The 6,189-nt window shown below is 56.7% G+C and overlaps 3 non-coding genes across 3 annotated transcripts in view; all 3 read right to left on the reverse strand.

The window, feature by feature from the left end:
* Positions 1-1,274, reverse strand: part of LOC126325625 (large subunit ribosomal RNA) — a 4,222-nt gene extending 2,948 nt beyond the window's left edge. Inside the window, exon 1 of the ribosomal RNA XR_007560226.1 lies at positions 1-1,274. This exon is cut by the window's left edge and continues 2,948 nt beyond it. This is a non-coding gene — a ribosomal RNA (large subunit ribosomal RNA).
* Positions 1,275-1,462: 188 nt separating this feature from the next.
* On the reverse strand, positions 1,463-1,617 carry LOC126325616 (5.8S ribosomal RNA). Its single transcript, XR_007560218.1, has one exon. It is a non-coding gene; the product is annotated as a 5.8S ribosomal RNA (ribosomal RNA).
* Positions 1,618-1,988: 371 nt separating this feature from the next.
* Positions 1,989-3,881, reverse strand: LOC126325619 (small subunit ribosomal RNA). The gene has a single exon (XR_007560221.1). It is a non-coding gene; the product is annotated as a small subunit ribosomal RNA (ribosomal RNA).
* Positions 3,882-6,189: the final 2,308 nt, after the last annotated feature.

Below are 6,189 nucleotides of genomic sequence, written 5' to 3' on the forward strand. Positions count from 1 at the left end.
AACCAGCTACTAGATGGTTCGATTAGTCTTTCGCCCCTATACCCAGCTCCGACGATCGATTTGCACGTCAGAATCGCTACGGACCTCCATCAGGGTTTCCCCTGACTTCGTCCTGGCCAGGCATAGTTCACCATCTTTCGGGTCCCAACGTGTACGCTCTAGGTGCGCCTCACCTCGCAATGAGGACGAGACGCCCCGGGAGTGCGGAGGCCGCCGCCCCGTGAAGGGCGGGGAAGCCCCATCCTCCCTCGGCCCGCGCAAGGCGAGACCTTCACTTTCATTACGCCTTTAGGTTTCGTACAGCCCAATGACTCGCGCACATGTTAGACTCCTTGGTCCGTGTTTCAAGACGGGTCGTGAAATTGTCCAAAGCTGAAGCGCCGCTGACGGGAGCGATTATTCCGCCCGAGAGCATCCCGAGCCAACAGCGGCGCGGGTCCGGGGCCGGGCCAGGTAGGTCCGTCATCCGGGAAGAACCGCGCGCGCTTGCCGGGAGCCCGAGCGCCCAAAGGGGCGAATCGACTCCTCCAGATATACCGCCGAGCAGCCAGCCAGGACACCGGGGCTCTGCCCAACAGACGCGAACCGAGGCCCGCGGAAGGACAGGCTGCGCACCCGGGCCGTAGGCCGGCACCCAGCGGGTCGCGACGTCCTACTAGGGGAGAAGTGCGGCCCACCGCACACCGGAACGGCCCCACCCCGCGGCGAGTGGAAAGGCAACCGGACACGACCCCGCCGCGGATTGCTCCGCGCGGGCGGCCGGCCCCATCTGCCGAGGGCGGGGGCCAGTGGCCGGATGGGCGTGAATCTCACCCGTTCGACCTTTCGGACTTCTCACGTTTACCCCAGAACGGTTTCACGTACTTTTGAACTCTCTCTTCAAAGTTCTTTTCAACTTTCCCTCACGGTACTTGTTCGCTATCGGTCTCGTGGTCATATTTAGTCTCAGATGGAGTTTACCACCCACTTGGAGCTGCACTCTCAAGCAACCCGACTCGAAGGAGAGGTCCCGCCGACGCTCGCACCGGCCGCTACGGGCCTGGCACCCTCTACGGGCCGTGGCCTCATTCAAGTTGGACTTGGGCTCGGCGCGAGGCGTCGGGGTAGTGGACCCTCCCAAACACCACATGCCACGACAGGCGGCAGCCTGCGGGGTTCGGTGCTGGACTCTTCCCTGTTCGCTCGCCGCTACTGGGGGAATCCTTGTTAGTTTCTTTTCCTCCGCTTAGTAATATGCTTAAATTCAGCGGGTAGTCTCGCCTGCTCTGAGGTCGTTGTACGAGGTGTCGCACGCCACACCGCCAGCCGGCTGTGCACGCTACCGAGAAAGTACCGGTATGCGAACCGCCAGGCGACGGGCGCGCATCGCACGTTTAAGGAGACGCGGCCGGCCACACAGGCGACCACGACACTCCCACGTCTCCGAAGCGGGACAAACGCCGCGCGCTTCAGTATACGTAGCCGACCCTCAGCCAGACGTGGCCCGGGAACGGAATCCATGGACCGCAATGTGCGTTCGAAACGTCGATGTTCATGTGTCCTGCAGTTCACATGTCGACGCGCAATTTGCTGCGTTCTTCATCGACCCACGAGCCGAGTGATCCACCGTCCTGGGTGATCTTTTCCTTTTCAGTCTCCCACTGTCTCTTTCAAGACAGTAGCATTTGCGGGACTGAGGCGTCTGACGGCCCCTGTTCCACTATTTTTTTTTGTGTCCAACGGCCTCACAGCCGATGGGCGTCGTACGGCTCCACACCGGAGCGGACAGGCACTCGGGCGAACGTCATTCAAAACCGGCGCCAGGCGCCAGGTACCGCAGGCCAGCCGCTCCAGAGCTTCAGCGCTCGTACCACACAACAACAACAACACTTCCGCTAGTTTTGAGAGGCACGCGTGGTTCCGCACGCGGCGCACGGCCACTGCCGTACAGGTAGCGTGTTGCGCGACACGACACGACACGCACATCGAAAGACATGCAGTCTAGTCGGTAATGATCCTTCCGCAGGTTCACCTACGGAAACCTTGTTACGACTTTTACTTCCTCTAAATGATCAAGTTTGGTCATCTTTCCGGTAGCATCGGCAACGACAGAGTCGATGCCGCGTACCAGTCCGAAGACCTCACTAAATCATTCAATCGGTAGTAGCGACGGGCGGTGTGTACAAAGGGCAGGGACGTAATCAACGCGAGCTTATGACTCGCGCTTACTGGGAATTCCTCGTTCATGGGGAACAATTGCAAGCCCCAATCCCTAGCACGAAGGAGGTTCAGCGGGTTACCCCGACCTTTCGGCCTAGGAAGACACGCTGATTCCTTCAGTGTAGCGCGCGTGCGGCCCAGAACATCTAAGGGCATCACAGACCTGTTATTGCTCAATCTCGTGCGGCTAGAAGCCGCCTGTCCCTCTAAGAAGAAAAGTAATCGCTGACAGCACGAAGGATGTCACGCGACTAGTTAGCAGGCTAGAGTCTCGTTCGTTATCGGAATTAACCAGACAAATCGCTCCACCAACTAAGAACGGCCATGCACCACCACCCACCGAATCAAGAAAGAGCTATCAATCTGTCAATCCTTCCGGTGTCCGGGCCTGGTGAGGTTTCCCGTGTTGAGTCAAATTAAGCCGCAGGCTCCACTCCTGGTGGTGCCCTTCCGTCAATTCCTTTAAGTTTCAGCTTTGCAACCATACTTCCCCCGGAACCCAAAAGCTTTGGTTTCCCGGAGGCTGCCCGCCGAGTCATCGGAGGAACTGCGGCGGATCGCTGGCTGGCATCGTTTATGGTTAGAACTAGGGCGGTATCTGATCGCCTTCGAACCTCTAACTTTCGTTCTTGATTAATGAAAACATACTTGGCAAATGCTTTCGCTTCTGTTCGTCTTGCGACGATCCAAGAATTTCACCTCTAACGTCGCAATACGAATGCCCCCGCCTGTCCCTATTAATCATTACCTCGGGTTCCGAAAACCAACAAAATAGAACCGAGGTCCTATTCCATTATTCCATGCACACAGTATTCAGGCGGGCTTGCCTGCTTTAAGCACTCTAATTTGTTCAAAGTAAACGTGCCGGCCCACCGAGACACTCAACAAAGAGCACCCTGGTAGGATTTAAACGGGGTCCGCCTCGGGACGCGAAAGCACCCCTTCGGCTCGCCCCACCGGCAGGACGTCCCACGATACATGCCAGTTAAACACCGACGGGCGGTGAACCAACAGCGTGGGACACAAATCCAACTACGAGCTTTTTAACCGCAACAACTTTAATATACGCTATTGGAGCTGGAATTACCGCGGCTGCTGGCACCAGACTTGCCCTCCAATAGATACTCGTTAAAGGATTTAAAGTGTACTCATTCCGATTACGGGGCCTCGGATGAGTCCCGTATCGTTATTTTTCGTCACTACCTCCCCGTGCCGGGAGTGGGTAATTTGCGCGCCTGCTGCCTTCCTTGGATGTGGTAGCCGTTTCTCAGGCTCCCTCTCCGGAATCGAACCCTGATTCCCCGTTACCCGTTACAACCATGGTAGGCGCAGAACCTACCATCGACAGTTGATAAGGCAGACATTTGAAAGATGCGTCGCCGGTACGAGGACCGTGCGATCAGCCCAAAGTTATTCAGAGTCACCAAGGCAAACGGACCAGACAAGCCAATCCGATTGGTTTTGATCTAATAAAAGCGTCCCTTCCATCTCTGGTCGGGACTCTGTTTGCATGTATTAGCTCTAGAATTACCACAGTTATCCAAGTAACGTGGGTACGATCTAAGGAACCATAACTGATTTAATGAGCCATTCGCGGTTTCACCTTAATGCGGCTTGTACTGAGACATGCATGGCTTAATCTTTGAGACAAGCATATGACTACTGGCAGGATCAACCAGGGAGCTGCGTCAACTAGAGCTGAGCAGCCGGCCGCCCGGGAGTGTGTCCCGGGGGCCCGCGCGAACACGCAAGCGTCCGCTCAATTATTCTGCAAACAGGAGGAGGCCGAGCTCCCCTGCACGATACACCTCGAAACCCTCTCAGGTCCCGGCGGCGCGCAGCGCCGTCCTAGGTACTTGGTCGGTTTCGAGAGAGGCGCAATCGCCCGGAGTTAGGCGAGTAGACGGTTTTAGTGCGAACACCCTTGCTCCCAACTGAGCTTGCCGCTGCCGACAGAGGCCCGGGAGCGTGCTGTCGTGGCATTGCCGGCGGGAGACAACACGCGCCACCTATGGTGACCGGCAGCTCCAACGCCAGCGCCACACAAGGGCAAAGCCCCACTTGGGTGCAGAAGCGAACTCTCCCAGCACAGCGCACGCGCCAACACGTCCGCACAACTGCGATACAAACCACCTGCGAGAACCGCTGGGGCGACCGAGCAGCAGACGGCGTCGCGGCGCCGAGTGCCAGGCGGCGGCGCATCCTCAACGCACACAGTCCTCAATCAGACCAGCACACTGCAGATGTCCACCGCGCTTCGCACCGGGCTCGGCTGAACCAACTTTGGCCGCCAGGCGCCGCGTGCAGGGTGCGCCGCAGCGTAGCTGCGCCGCCTGCCGGGCCCGTCGGCTGGCGCTCCTGCCACTCGGCGCCCCCCACCAGCCGCCTGTTGCGCGTGCGCCCACGCAGCGCGCGGCCAACACGCCGGGCGGCCCCCCTTCACCGGCCGGGAACAGTCCCACCAAGCCACCGCCGCGTATCGCTTCATACCCACATGGGCCTAGTCACGTGTGTGGATGTGGCGGGTACCGCTGAAACAACCGGTTAATAGCTGTACCGATCGTCGCCATCACAGATTCACCTCCAGCGTGAACAACCGCTCAACAACGGATTTCCAGTTCATTTGCGTATCTTGGGCAGTAAACGTAGATGTCCACCTACATTTGCGAATTCAACAATTCTTGCATGCCAGGATGTCATGTGTCACGACACGCTACATCAGACCACATACACACTGCGACATGTGCAGAAGAGAACACGTGGAAGGTGGCCCGCGCACGTATGCGATGTCCCTTCCGCGATCCACTGTCAACCGGCATCTGCGGCATGTCCCAGATATGGAACGCGGTCCACCAGGGTAGCACTTTGTGTGAGGCAATACGACAAAGTCGGAATACACGCGTCACTACATCACACGGCTCACGCTGACCTGACCTGACTCACCGCACCACCACCCCCAGCGACCCAGGGTGACATACAATGCGTTCGTACGTTCCTCCCACACGCCTCTACGGCGTACCACAGTGCAACCTAGCTGTTATTGGGAGACGAGACAAGTAGCATCGAGCACAACATATGGAAATTGAGATTCGACACCGTTGGGCACAGCCAGCGTACGGTCACACGTATCACACTACTTCACTCTGTACGTAACGACCGATGATCGGTACAGCGTGTGGGTTACGCGTACGACATCAGCGGACAATGGACACAGACCATACCACGACGTACACTGAGGGCGTCGACATCTGAACGCAACTGAACAGCTGCGAGGCTCATTTAACACTCAAACGCCAGACCGACCAGCTTGAGAGGACGGAGACACAAAGAGAGGGGCAGAGGGGGGGGGGGGGCGATATAGTCCTATTGCAGTACAATTGACAGTGGATAGCGGGAATATGTGGAAAGTAAGCAACACTCGCAAGACATCTACATGAGGATAACAACGACACCAGAGATTCCGAGCAGTGAACTATGTTAGGCAAAGGGACAACGTGGGTTAGGTTAAGGGACAACGTGGGTTAGGTTAAGGGACAACGTGGGTTAGGTTAAGGGACAACGTGGGTTAGGTTAAGGGACAACGTGGGTTAGGTTAAGGGACAACGTGGGTTAGGTTAAGGGACAACGTGGGTTAGGTTAAGGGACAACGTGGGTTAGGTTAAGGGACAACGTGGGTTAGGTTAAGGGACAACGTGGGTTAGGTTAAGGGACAACGTGGGTTAGGTTAAGGGACAACGTGGGTTAGGTTAAGGGACAACGTGGGTTAGGTTAAGGGACAACGTGGGTTAGGTTAAGGGACAACGTGGGTTAGGTTAAGGGACAACGTGGGTTAGGTTAAGGGACAACGTGGGTTAGGTTAAGGGACAAAGTGAGGTTAGGTTAAGGGACAAATTGAGTTAGGTTAAGGGACAAATTGAGTTAGGTTAAGGGACAAATTGAGTTAGGTTAAGGGACAAATTGAGTTAGGTTAAGGGACAAATTGAGTTAGGT

Source organism: Schistocerca gregaria, unplaced genomic scaffold (genome assembly GCF_023897955.1).
Source record: "Schistocerca gregaria isolate iqSchGreg1 unplaced genomic scaffold, iqSchGreg1.2 ptg000931l, whole genome shotgun sequence".
Classification (NCBI taxonomy): domain Eukaryota; kingdom Metazoa; phylum Arthropoda; class Insecta; order Orthoptera; family Acrididae; genus Schistocerca; species Schistocerca gregaria.